The sequence below is a fragment of the Zonotrichia leucophrys genome, chromosome 5 (genome assembly GCF_028769735.1).
Source record: "Zonotrichia leucophrys gambelii isolate GWCS_2022_RI chromosome 5, RI_Zleu_2.0, whole genome shotgun sequence".
Taxonomy (NCBI): Eukaryota; Metazoa; Chordata; class Aves; order Passeriformes; family Passerellidae; genus Zonotrichia; species Zonotrichia leucophrys.
In genome coordinates this window covers 32,578,442-32,593,369 of record NC_088175.1, presented here as the reverse complement: position 1 = coordinate 32,593,369, position 14,928 = coordinate 32,578,442, and positions in this window count along the sequence as shown.

Sequence of the window (14,928 nt, the reverse complement as noted above, 5' to 3'; positions counted from 1 at the left end):
TTATTACTTCTCATGTAATGTTTTTAATGTGATGACAAAGTTTGAATTTTATTTTTTTTTCGAGCAATGAAAATACTTTCCTGCTACTACAAAGTTTGTTGTGGTTTGTCCTTTTACACATATTATTCTGTGACAGCCAAAGTTAGCGAAGCCCCCCAGAAGTAACCTCACCTGCCTGGGCCCTGCATTTTCATTGTGCACACCAAATGATGTCAGCTGCTTTTTATAAAAAACAGTTATAGTGTTAACACATGTCAACAAAGTTGTTCAGCTGAGTGGCATTCATCTGACATTTTGAGATGTTATACATATTTATATTGTGATAGATAATATTCAAATTACATATATACACACATGTATATATATATATATACACATTCTCCGGCTATGTGTGGGACTGAACTGTCAGGAAAGTTATTTTTATTAAACTTTTCACTTTTCCTCTCCCCTGACAAGTCATGACACAAAAGATGCAGATTTAATACATTTTCAAAGTGGCTTAATAAATGCATTGTCTTGGGGTTCACTTACAGAACAAAACACTACTATCATCTTTTTTAATCCTATTTCTTTAAACACTTTTAATAAGATCCAAATCTTCTCTGCAGGTTACTCTGATACAGCATCTACACCTACACATGTAAGATTGTATCCTTGTTTGTTTGATTGCAAGGGGTAAGATTTGTCCTTCACTTGTGGGATTAGGGGGAGTTTCAGGCTTTCTCCTCCCGAGTTCCCTACACTACACCAGCAGCTGTGTCCTCCCGGGGCATCACAAAGTCATTATCCTCTACAGCCCTTTTGGAGGACATTTCCACAAAAAAAAAAAAAAAAAAAAAAAAAAAAAAAAAATAAAAAGCACACTTGTGTAAACACTCCCAGCAGGTTTAGTAGCCTTTGAAGCACATACATCTACAGGCAATTAAGTCTCTCACTAAATCAGCTAGGTGCAATACAGCCAAGATCTGAGTGCACATAAGCAAAACTATAAGAACAGGAAACTACTGCTGCTCTATTTTAAAATCAGGGGGTTTTGTTGTTGTTGACAAAGTGCCAAAAAATCATCTGAATATTGGATGCCTTTCCTATCTTTCCCCAAAATAAAATCTAAGCAAAATTTGCTATTGTTTTCAAAAAGTGAAAAATTTAAACCCCAGTGATATTTAAAAAGCACCATAACAAATTCTTTTTACTTCATTAAAGAGAAGTCATTAAAATACTCCAAATAACGATTCATAAGGGTCCTTCTGAGTGTATTATTAGGGTTACATAAATACTGTTTACTTTGGATGGTTTTGTTTCTCCCTCTTCAGACCTTTTCACAGCAAAATTAACTTTCAGATCCCAGCCAATTTCCTCAGCTACCATAAAAATAAATTTAAGACGAAACTCAGAAATGAAAAGCCACCTCCCCCTCCCCAAACATTCACCCTGTAGAGCAAATTATGAAAAACAAGCCATTGACAAAAAGCTGAGCAGATGCTCCCTGCTTGCAGTCCTTCCTCGGCAATGTGAAATAAACCCAACAGATGCCTCTCTTAATTGAGCACATGGATTACATACACACATGCACTCTGTCCTGCTTAAAACAAAACACACACAAAAATCAAACAGGAAAATAGACCGAGGACTCTTCCCAATGCCTAGGCAAGCAGGAATGTTAAGACCAAAAAAGACTCAGCTCTTCCTGCTCAAAACATGACAGGAAACTGTACCCCTAGACAGAAAGGAGTTGAAATCCATTAAAACCTGTGGACCTGATTATGTAGATCCCATGGGGTAAAGCAGGTACAACACATGCCTTTGTGTATCCACACAGGAGAGAGGGGGGGAAAAAAAAGCATCATCTTACAAGGAAATCTGTGAATATTTGCTGGAGGCAGCACTGCACGATGCAGCTACCGGAATAGATCACAGATCCTACACAGGAAAAACAGGAGCAGTGCCTGCTTCCACACAGGGGGACATGGAGAGCATATGTGCATCCCTGCACGTGTGCACATCCCTAAGTCCTTGCCAAAGAAACCACAAGAAAGTTAGCTGGACACATAATATGACCTGGATTTAACCCACACCTTCGGCCAAAACCTTCCTCACCGAGGGCCACTGCGCTCTGACTGCTCAGCAGCCTGCCCTCCCCCAGGTGAGTACATCTCTGAGCCACAGGGTGGGAATTCACCAGGAGGACATGAGATCCTTCTGGCTGTAAAAACTCCTCAACCTCAGTTTCAGAGATTCCTCTTGACGACCACAGATGATGTCAGGACCAAAATATTGTGATAAGCAGTGCCTTTTCTCTTAACAAACTCTTGACAAGCTTATAGACTTCTCAGACCAAACTGTACAATTTATTGCTTTCAGCATAATTTGCAATAATTATGGTAAGATTATGGATTTGGCTCAAGGACTGCAGCTAAACTTGGCATTCAGTTTTAAAAGACTTCACAAATTCACTTGAAAGCCATGTGACAAAACAATTTTAAGGACGAACTCTACTTCTGAGAAACTCTTGCATGTTTCCTTGTATTTGCACCTGTTAAAAACTTTTCCACAGCCATGCAGAGCACTCCAGTCTAAGTAATTTTGGAGCTGGAATGAGTGAGAGGGGTAACTGCCTCGGGCAGTGCTTCCCTGAGTTGTTTCATGTTCGGCTCCAGCCCTACATCACTTTCCTCTTTGACAACTCCGCTGCTGAAGGGAGACAGGCGCCGGGATATACCCGTAGCTATAGCACCCACTGGTGCTGAGACAACATGCAGCAGGACACAGCCCAGGGCACAGAGTTTACTTAGGTTAGTGCAGGTGAGGGCTGCCTGTAGAACTTGGGGTCGATACAGGACATGCGCTTGACCAGCAGCAGCTTTCAGCCTTGAAAGAGCTGCTGAGGAAGAGGAAGTTAGTTACTGTGCAATTGCAGCCACCTAGTCCAACAGATGAAACCATCTCTGTAAAAATGCACATCAGGTATTTGCATTGCTCCTCAGTCTTTCCTTTCATTAATTTATGCTAAAATGAGTAAGGCCCTGTAGGTCACTAGCAAACCCTCACCCCAGCAGCCTAAGTGACAGTTACATATCTGTGTTTGCCTGTCATTCCCTTATCTCCCATATCTGACCCATAAATACACATTGCTTTTACGCAGCAAATAGGACACTCCCAGCACATTTTGCTCTCAATCCAAACTCCAGTTGTAGAGAATTGACATCACTCAGTGGCCCTCTGCCACACTTCACTGTTTTCACAACTTCAATTTTACACCATCTCCATCAAGATTCCCTGACCTCATTGTGCCTCTCCCTCCCTAAGTCCTGCTCTCTCTTTTTAAGTTTTGCCAGCTCAGCTCCCAGAGCTGGCAGGTTGGCCAGTGACACCCAAAGCAGTGAAATTTCTCCTTGATCACTATTCCATCTGCTCTAAACCATCCTACTCTGCTCTCAGACCTTCTCTGGGAAACAGTGTGACCCAGCACCATAAAGCTACACTTCCTGCTGCCTCTGCTGGGCATTACACTGCCATCCATGCTCCTCTTCCCCTGTACAGTTCTGGGCCATATTTCTGCAGCACAGTGGTCTATCATGCTGCAGGGTTAGGATGGAACTCTCTGGTCCATCAGGTAATTGATTGTGTACACAGCAATAATTTCACATGCCAATGCAATTGTTCCACTCACAGCATTTGATTCCAAGGACCTTTGTACTTTGTGGAATGTACCCTTGTTTCCTCCCTTTTAGGTCTTGATGACAGACCATCAGCTTCCCAGAGGTGCTCCATTCTCAGATACACCAGCTGTCTCCTCCGATGAGCTTTTTACCCCTCAGGAGACGCAAAGGGAAAGAGACACACCACTGATCTGCTTACACAGCTCACCCAGCAGTCACTGCCACCCAGAGGTCTTCACTGCCTGCCAGCAGAACTCCACACATGTCCCTGAGGAAGTTGGTGACAGGCTCTGTGCAGCTCCCCACACTGCAGGAGTGCTCCCCTGGACAGGAAGAGTAGGTCAAGTTTAAAAGTGCAGGGCATGGAATGGACTGGAAAATAACTCCTGCTGCCCAAGTCTCCATTTCACCATCCTCCCCTCTGACTGGGTCACTTCTGGCTGTTATGTGAGAGGGGACACCTACAGCTGAGGCACACAAAGGGATCTACACCTGGGGATAACACAGCCCTGGCTGTTGTGTGACCTGCATAACACAGATGATCCCATGACTACCTTGCCTCTTCCACAGACTGTACCACAGTGATGGACTTGCCTCCCACAGAGATAGCAGCATAGTACATAACCACCATGGAAGGGCTTAATCCTTCTTCATTTCCTCTGCAAGCATGCTGTCTTTCCTCTTGCCAGCCAAGTTGGAGACAGTGCTCTGACTCCATCTTTCCCTGCAGCCAACCCACCCTGCCAGCTGCTCAGCATGAAGATCAGGTCATCCCCAGGGAGAGTCCCAAGGTTGAAAAGGAGCACCTTGCTTATAATCATGTTTTGCAAATACATGTTTAATGGAGTTTGAGGTCATAATCAGTTTATTTATTATGTTTTATATATAATATATATATATTTATATATATAAATAATAAATAAATATTATTATTTATTTATTAAATACAGACTATTTAATCATGCAGTTTGAGGAGAGGCTGTTTGGTGATGACATCTTTTAGCTGTACTTTATAGCTTATTTGTTGAATTGTTGCTGGTTTCACATTGGTTTTGGTGATTATATTTTTAACTAACTGCCTAGAAGGTCACAGAAACACCATGTGTGTTTTTATAAATGAAATTGAACTAAGTTGTATTTAACATCCAAACAGATGTACTGAGAGTTAGGTTTATAGCTGGAGAGGCCTTCACCAGTCAGAACAGGATTTGGCCATTCCTGGCATCATGCAAGAGCTCTGATGATCCCTGTACTGGGGCACATGGCTCCCACAGAGGTTTGTGAGGAGGGCTGAAATTCCTGGTGCAGATAAGAATCACTGTGCATTTGAAAGTATTTCTCTATTAACACTGTTTAATATTTGCCTTACATTTTCTGCTTTGGCAGAAAATGCCGAAGCGTTGCCAAAGCATTTTGTTTTTGATCACAAACTCATTTGTTCTCTGGAAGATTGTCAACAAGAAACAAAAGACAATTTGAACAACATGTATCTGGGGGGTAAAAACCCACATGAGATAAAAGCATGGTAATTAAAAAAGAAATGGCCCTGTTCTAATCCCCTCTTTCAATTCAGCCCACCAGATCCTGGTGTTAGTTTCTTCATCACTAGTTTCCCATTCTCTCATGTCTCCTTATAATACAGAGGCTCTTTTCTTCCTCCCAACCCTCTCCTTTCATGAAGATTACACTGATTTTCATGCTTTTAATGGTATTTATGTTTGTCATAAGTCGCTTAGGAGGAGGTTTTTGAAGTTCTTCAAAACTCTAGCTACAATTCACAATGCCTGTCCAGATTTCTGGAGGTAGAGCTCCCTTACATCCTAGGAAGACGTAGAAATACCTGTGTGCTTGTAATTCCAAAAATCTCCTTTTTCATGGAGACAGTAATGTTAAGGAACCCTTGCATCAAATGCACATTTTTCAAACATGAGGAGGAAGAATTTCCTTGCCTTTTTGGCAGTTGCTGCACAATCTGCTCTCAGTCATCTCCAGCAGATGCAGATTCATCTCACCTCACTGCAGCCATCCAAGCGTGAAGCGTCTCGTTTAAGCCAACCGTGTGACTTATCTAGGGTTCATGGAGAAAGGTAGATCCTTCCCGTGTTTGCTCCTGGAGAGGCATCTGAAATAAGGATGGGAAGGATGGGGGAAGGATGATGCTTGGAAGGGTCAATGTCATTAACTGAAACCTGACAACTGCTTTTAAGATGGTTTGAGCTGTGCCAGAGGCATCCTAAAGCATGAATTTGAGGAGCAGGCAGTGAAGGGAGTGGGATGCAGACACTTAACCCCTACATGTCCTTGAGGAGGTGGAGACCATTTCCATGGCTGGCCATTTTTCTCTCCTGACATGTGAGGTGGAATTGTTACTGCTAATGCGGCTTAGAAGGATGTTGGAAGGGCTTGCTCATATCCTTCAGCCTCCTCATGGCCACGGAAGTGTAAACAAGCCTTCACTGGTTGGGTGTTATTGTTCAAGTAGCTGCTAAGGATAAACAGCCCCTGGGCACTGCGAGGCTGCGGCAGGGCCGTGCAGAGCAGAGCTACCCCGCCAGCTCCCTCACAGCTTTCCTTCAGCTGCAGCCTCGCTGGGCCGCGCTGGGCCGCCATCAGCGCTTCCTGTTTGTTACCTCACAACACCATTTCCCGTTTCCTGCCTGATTATGACCGTGCCAACTGCTTTTCCCAGGCCTGAACCAGCCTCCCAGCACCCCCATTTCGACTGATACGGGATCACCATCATGGGCACTGTCCCGGTGGCAGAGGGTGCTCCTGGCTGCCATGTGAAGTACAGCCCTTTCCCCACACCGTCACCTTCCCTTTCCCTGCCCACGTGGGGGCCCAGTCCCAAGCTAAAGAAGTGGCTCTCACACATTCCATAAAGTGGGAGCGAACAAAACGACGTGCAGATAATTCCCAGGGTTTTACTGCAAGCCAGCAGGAGGCAGCAAGGTACCCTGCAGAGCCTGAGTCAGCTGGACGGAGAAGGTGGTGACATGAGGGATTCGTGGGGCCCATCTCTACAGACACCCTCTCTGCCACTGGACGTTGTGCTTGCTCAGACACCTGGCACTGAACTGCCTAAAGCAAACTGTGGGAAATCACATGAAGGCATCAGACTACAAGGGATTAATGTGGTCTCCAGCACCGAGTCCCAGTGCCTCATCACCTCTATGGTAGAAGTGCTTCCACTTCCATCACTGAACTTGCTTTCAACATCCAGACACTTCTGGTTACCCCTTTCTCCACTCTACTTAGGACTTATTAATGTATTTTCTCATTACTTGTAATAAAGTGATGTTCCTAGTCTTGTTTTGGTGTCTGAGGCAACTGAGCCCTTTCAGTCAGTCTCTCCTTGAATGTCACAGCCTCTAAAGCTGAGGTGAGGTCCCTCGCTCAGGTGGGAAGAAAACCTTCCTCCTGCTACTCTTTACACCCTTGTTTAAGCACCCAAGGAACTCATGGCCCTTAGAAGGTGTCCCTTCCCCCAGTAAGGGGCCTTAGTAGGTGTCCCTACCCTTCCAGTATCCAGCTCAGGGCCCAACCCAGCTAATATATATTGCCAGTTACTTACTGTGTTGTGTTACCACCTTTCAGATATGAAGAAAAAAAATAGCTTTGCAGACAAACACCAGGGGTATGCTACTTTTAAGCTGTGCTTCAGCCTTTTATTTCCATACATCTCACCTACAGTAGGTAAAAATTAAAAAACAACAACAAGCAACATTCTTGTTCCTTCACCTTTTGCCTCTTCAGTCTGTTTAAACTGTAAAGTATTTGAGGAAGGACTTGTCCTTTGCTGCAGCTTTCATAATATTTAGGTGCTTCACAGATGCAACACTGGAAAGATCCTGGGCATTCTAAACTGAAGAGTGAAGACATGGAAGTGGCAATAACTGATCTATAACATAAAAACAAAAGCTGATTTCCCTAGCTGACCCTGAATGAACACAATATGCGTGTTTGTACCATGTGTTTTCTTACTGAAGCACCTGGCAATAAGAGTGTACCATGAGTGGTCCTCTTGCAGTATAAAGCTTTATGATCATTCCATTTGAGGGCTCTTATGAGAAATCTGAGCAGGCAGCGGTAGCAGGGCACTTTTTGTACATTATATTTAGAATAGGCTCTCCCACAATGAGTAACTGTGGGGCACAGTGCTGGAAACAGGCTGGAGAGGAGTGGATCCTGCCAGGTGAATCCAGACTGGCAGCATCTGAGAGTGGAGAGAGTGCTGGTATGGAAGGAGCTCTTCACCATGCGCAAGCTGCTGAGCTCAGATTTTGTCTTGGGAAAGCTGAGCATGTTCATCTGTACCAGAGAGTGGGGAGAGCAGCAGGAAAAGGGAGTGTGTGTTTGCAGCAGCTGACAGGCCCTGCAGCCCCCGGGAGCCGGCGGTACAGCGTCCCTGAGCAGCCCTGTGCCGCCAGCAGGGGTCTGTAGAGTCGGCACTGCCTGAGCCCGCAGCTGCGCAGGGTAGGTGGCAGACTACATCTCCCTGTCACAAGGCACCTTAACTGAGCAGAACTGTGCGTCTCTTGGAACTGAAGGCACACCAAGCTCTGTCCCTGTGCACTGTGGTTAGTGGGGAATAGAAAAGTGGGGCTAACAGAGGGTAAATATTGCATGATTTGTGGCTGCAGGGATCCCTTACTAATATTGGGAGTACAGGTGCATCATCAATGGTCACAGTTTGCAGATGTCTGGCAAAAAAGGGGTTTTTAACATAGTCAAAAGGTTTTGCACAGGTCTGGGACCCCAATTGCAAGGTCACAAGTGACCATGGAAAGTGCACTGAGGCACTGCAAAACACTGCCTCCAAGGGTCAGGCTGGAGTCATGGGAGGAGGGTGTGTGGCACCCAAACCCACATTACAGTACAGACAAGGTATCAGAACCTTCCCCAGCAGCCAAGGGAGGCAACTCAGGCATTTTCAATGAGACTCAATGTTAACAGCCTCTCTAAGCTATAGGAGACAAACCAAACTCTACCCTTTCAAAAGCCCACAGGGATCAGGGAAGTTTTATACCCTGGCCTTCTGTGACTGATTTCTGCGTGGCACATGATGCAGCACATCAGGTAGCTCACATTAATTCAGTGCCAGTGTGCAGAGCCAGGAAGGGCATCTCTCTGAAAGTCACTGCTCATGTTTCAGCTTCAGTCTGCAGCTCTAAATGGGGAGCATTACTGCAGAGCAGCAGGCACAGGTAGAAAACAAACAGCATCATTCCCCCTCAGTAGCAGATTCCCACCCCAGGACCCTCCTCTGTTGTGCTCCCTGGCCATGAGCTGGATTGGTGGGCTGCAGCTGTAGCACCAGGAGGAGTTCCTCAGTGACAAAAGACAGCTAACACTGTGTGGGAGGCAGCAAGTTGCATCTCTCCCCAGCCCACTATCACAAAACTGGCTGGAAATAGCTGATCCAGAAGGCTGCAGCACAGTCACCCTGCAGTTGGTGCTTTGAAGGTACAGAAAAGCTTTCTGCTTTTCTCAGTTGCCCCTTTGCTTTAGGGACACCTGAACACCTGCTTCAGCAGCAGTAGGGTCCTTGGCACAGCACTGGAGCCCTTGGGGGGCAGGAATCAGCTCCAGATGTGCAAACAGCAGCCTGTACATGCAGCACTGTGTTTGTTGTCAGAGGCTCATTTACAGCTGTCTAATCGGTGCCTTTAAGGCAAACGGGGAGAGAGGCCATGGAGTATGGGGCTTCCAGAGGTTTGCAGGAGAGGCACCGCTCCTGCCAGTGGGACTGCAGGCTCAGAAAGCCTGACCCCCACGGCAGCCTGGAGGACGTGGGAGGGCAGACCATGTGCTTCTTTAGGGTGGCTAAAGATGCCACCAGAGCCCCTCAGGGTACAGCCCTGTTAGTCACTTCTGCAGTACTGATGTTTTGGGTGTGGTTAGTTAGCTTCAGTTTTCCTTTTCTCAGGCTCACACACATGCTGGAATTATACCAGTGAAAGGGCAGCTGGCACAGTTTAAGGGGTTTTTGTAAGCCTACGCCAGAATTGGCTAATATTACCTGATGGGAGATGTGAGAGGCAGAGAAAGAGGGTGAACTCTGCAGTAGGCAGTTGCAGAGCCTGGCCAAAAATGGATGCCCCATCTCTGGAAGTGTTCTGGGCCAGACTGGATGGGGTTTTGGGCAACCTGGTCTAGTGGAAGGTGTCCTTGTCCACAGCAGGACAGTTGGAACTATAAGGTCTTTAGGGTCCCTTCCAACCCAAACATTCTGAGATCCTCTGAAAAGGTGTCAAAATGTCATAGCAAATAGCTGCACTGTGTACATTTACTTTGGAAAGGATTTCTCACTGTCTACCTCTGCTTCTCTTTCACTATTGTTTCATTGCTCCAGAGCCTGTTCCCTCCTTCCTGAGTAACTAACTGCAGTTCTCCAGCCTTTTTGACTCACGTTCTGGAGAGGCAGAGGCATTCAAGGCACTGCTAGGCAGCCACACAGGACAGATACCTCAGGAGAAGACACCACCCCAGACCTGCAGAGATCAGCCATTTCCCAGGAGGGTGGATGCCATTCTCTGTATCTTTCTGGGTGCAGCTGTTCACTTCCACAACCACCACTCTGTTTTAACACTGTTAGTCCAGCTGTCCCCCTGTGTCTCGTGGCAGCTAATGTACAGGGCTGCAATTGCCAAATGAAAGAGAACCCTCTTCATGCAGGCGCACGTCTGCCTTCAGGGTGCTGAGCAGCCTCAGCTGTAATTTCGCAGAGCTGAATGATTATCAGGTTCAAAATGCCTTTGCATTAACCTGAGCAGTATGTTATGCACACATTTTGTGTTCTCCTTTTGTCCTCTGCTTTAGTTTTATATTAAAAGCATTGCTGAACAGTTGCAGCATGTAATTTCCTTTAAGCTGGATGGAGTGTGTTCTGGAGTGTGAAGAAAGCTTCGCTAGTAGCACAAAGAACATGATGAAGTGAGATGGAGCTAATTTTTTTATTTCTCATCCAGCTTTCCGACTAATGTAATTGCATTGACTCCAGCAGTTACATTTGTGTAAATCAGGATGAGAGGGATTCAGGGTTAGGGATCCATTCCCTCTCTTCTCTCCCAGCTCCTACTGTACAGTCTTTGCAGCTTCCTCTGCAGAATCCCCCATTTCTCTGCCCACCATGTTCTCCATCAGGCGTTGTTTATCCACTGTAGGTTAGCTGGTTTGTACAGTGCTTGGAGATCCTCTGTCCGTGGAGGCAAGAGTTACCATTACTGACGAACACCTCTCTGCAGTCCTGCCCTCCGCCCTGCTGTCACTCAGCACCTTGTGGGATGTGCCCAGGCAAATGGCAGAGCTGCCGCACTGCAGGAAGAGATCCCTGAGGAGGCACCGCTGAAGGGATTGGATTCCCTTCGGCCGCAAACCCGCGCTGCTGGAGCCGGCTGCCGGCCCGCAGGGAGGCGTTACCGCAGCACGGCGCTGTGGGTCCTGCGGGCGCCCCTGCTCCGCCGCTCAGCTGGGCGAGATTTATACTGGGGGGACGGAAGAATTCAGAGAAAATAAGAAGGCTTGGTCTTTACCTGGTGCTTCACTGGCTTCAAAAGCTTTCGGCATGAGCTCATTCTTCGCCCCTTCATCCGTGTCTCAACAGAAGGACTCAAGATCCGTACACCAACAGATTCACATGCAAACAGAAATCTTCATAAAAAGGAGAGCAGCTCTGCCACTGAGGACTCAGTGCACAGACTTCTTGCTTGCCTGATGTGAGACGCACACATTTCCCATTCTCAACTTTCCTTTAGGGAACAGGTGTGCTTTTTCTGATCTTTTCCTGTGGGACCATGCAGACTGCTGCTCAGGGGATGGGAGTGTTGTTAAGCAGTCACATGAGTCTTTTGAATGAGTCCATAAGGACTTCACCCTTTAGGTCATAATTAAGTGTATTATATCTTTATTACTGTACTATGGGGTTTCCAACAGCCACTGTCACTGACACAGGTCTTGCTCTCCAAATTGTTTTGAATGCCATAAAGAGAAGCGTTTTTGCATGGCTTCTGCTGGAATTCTCCAAGCTCAAGTACCTGCTCAGTGTATGAATAGCTTTCTAATTCTAATGTTCAGTTAAAAACTCATCCACCATAGAGGATGTTTTGATTGGATGGTTTGGGGTTTTTCTGAGTTTTGAGGTTTTTGTTTTGGGATGGGGGGGGGTGTTGGTTTGTTTGTGGGTTTTTTGTATTTTTCGTTTTAATGAATACCTCATTACTTCCACACTTTGTCTTCATATTCCAGATCAGCAGCTGGTGGTGAAGTTTGAGAACAACATTGAAAGATGAACCTTTATGCTCTTTGGACCACAGAGGAACTCACTTTTGATCTTTTAAACCTACTTGCTCACACTTTCTTGCAGAAGAATTTCTACTAGTTCTAGTATGACATTCCTGCCAGACTCTGAATGTCATCATATGGAGATCTGCTCCCACACAGAAGGGTGCAGAAAAGATGATGTGCTAATGAGCTACCTTCTTATCCCTGCTGTCAGTTCAGTGACTCTCCCTCCTCCTCTTCCCTTCCCCTGAACTGCAAATGTAATTGCTTTCCAGCAGCCCTGCGAACAGCCCGGTCCATCTGCAGCCCTGGAATCCCTCCAGAGGGCAAAGTCTTGGCTTTTTGCTTCAAATTATCTTGTCTTTTCTTGAGAGGAGAAGGAAGGAAATACCAACCAGGGTACTGATGCAGCCAGACTGAGCAGTTGAAATGAGGCCAGCATCCCTTTTGCCATCAGACTACCCAGGCTGTCCTCCTGCCAGTGCTCAGCAGGCCAGTGGAGCCTGTTGCCTGACTACCATGTCCCTAGCACTGTTATTCTCCTTGGCAATGCAGCTTGTGCCCCTGAGCCCACTCCCCTTGTGCATTTCTCAACACATTACCTGGCACCCAACATGCAATATAATATCTAACACAGAATGTTAGCCTAAGGCTTCACTCCTCTCCAAGGAACTTGACCATTTCTGCATGCACAGGACTCGGGTGCAGGCAAACAGGGTATTTGACATGGCTCACACTGGTTGCCAATTAAATTTGGGTCAAGCTACTTTCCCTCCCACTCTTCCTAGGTGTAAAGTGGGGCTGATACTCACTCATCTGCCAAGAGGGTAGTTAGACCCAATTAGCTGGTGTAAAAAGAGTTCTGTGTGCTACTAGAGGGCACTGATGCAACATCTGAACCTGCTCAGGCAAGAGGTATGCTCAGGCTAGAGCACTGAATAGAGCGAGGTCAGTGCAAACTTTGATGATACTTGTGGTCTACTGAAGCCATAAAATAATTTCAGATGTCATGGTCATCAGCATCTTTCTTTCACATCATCTCTCCATATGCACATTAGAGCTTGCTAAGAGGCACATGATGTGATCCTTGAGGCTGTCCTGTGCAGAGCCTGGAGCTCAATTTGGATGGTCCTGTGGGTTTCTTCCAAACCAGAATATTCTGTGATTTTGAGTGGTCCTGCTTAGGGCACTTGGAAATGGGGAGAAGGAGAGATCAGAGGAAAAAAACCTGCATGAGAAAAGGAATTTGCCTGCTGAGTTTTCTTAAGAGGATCAATTGGTACAATATTTGTCAAGTAACACTATCTAAGCGGTTGCTTTAATTTCTCATACAGAGGCAACATACCAGGAAAAAGATTTGTCAATAAAAATCTGACAAAAGACAATGATTCTTTCAAATTGTGTTGTTCCCCAACTCCCTTGTTTATGAAATCTATGCCAGCCTTTTATAGCTTTTTAAATTTAAAGGGTCATATTGAGAGCTCAGCTCTGTTTCCTGCCCTGCCTTTGTTTCTCAGTTTCCCATTTGTAGTTGTTTTTTGACTAGCCTGGTCACAAAGCATGAAATCAATTGTTTTCAAATCTAGTGCACTGTGTTCCCAACAAACACACAAAAAAACCTGGGGGATTCAACTTGTAACTATTTTGATCTGATATCTTCTGGGAAAAGCCACATGTGAAAACCAGCTGGCCTTCCCACATGGATTTCTCCCACTTAAAGGCTCTTCAGATGCTTTTTAATGGTAATGCTCAGCCTTATGATGCAATCTTTGCTACATATATCATGGATGCTGTGACATGCCACAATGACCCTTCTACCCAGGTACTGAGTCCTCTCACAGCACGTTCTGCCATGAGCAATACCTAAAGCGTGACGCTATTGCACAATCATATCATGACACCTTCTTTCCATTACCTCCAGCACAGCAACTTGAAATTCCTCTTTAATTGTTCTCATTATCTTCCTTTACCACATATATCTCTAAAGAACTGCCAAAAATAGCTCAAAGAAAATAGGCTAGCTGTCTTACTGGAAAGTGGCTGAAATTTGTCAGACGGGTTACCTCTCAGGCTCAAGGCTCCACAGAGGATGCTATGGAGTCTAGCTTTGACTTTTCTTTGGTGCATAAGCCAATGTTATGACAGAACTAGAAGACCTCACACCTGCTGATGTTTGAAAGAAGACACATGGCAAAGCTATATTTATGTTCAACATACATCAAGTCACCCTGGCTTGAAGGGAGGAAGATAAGAGACGGTTCTTGGCTTAGATTTGGTCTCCCATTGCCTGTATTGCAGTATTGCCTGACTGCAAAGTGCAGTGCATGGGCTTTGTTAGATGAATGGAGCCCCCCTCAGCCACACCATCACAGCTTGGTGCCATTCCATCACCTTGCAGTGAAATCGAAATCCTTTCTGCTGCTGCATTTAACCTGCCTATCCACATATCCACCCACAACTGCTCTTTTACAGCCAAGCCCTTGATACACAATAATTGTCTGCTCCCCTTCCCCTTGTCTGCTCATGGAAATCCAAGGGCTAAGAAATCCTAAGGCTCTACTGGGATGCTTTGCAATACAGAGAAGGGAAAATATTGTAAAGCCAGTTTAATGGGGCAGTTAAGGGAAAAGAGGGATGCTTTGAGGTGCACTCTAAGCTACTGTGCCATCAGATGTCATCTTAAACTGCTAAAGAGCAGTTTGCTTGTCTTGCTCATTTAGGATAAAACATATACACACAGCTCAGCCAGCAGCTCTGGAGAAGCAACAAGAAAAGCTGGGCCTTTCCCACCATTGGGATCAAGAAGAGAACAGCCATCCACAGCCTTGGTTTGAGGAAACTTCTTGTTGGAGGCTCTCATTTCAGCGCAGATGGTAATGGAGTGGGGGATAGGAGAAGAATAGGTGATGATGATTCAATCATCATCTGCTGGAATGCAGCATGAAACAGTCCTTGGGCCATAGTGTGATGCCACAGCCATATTCAG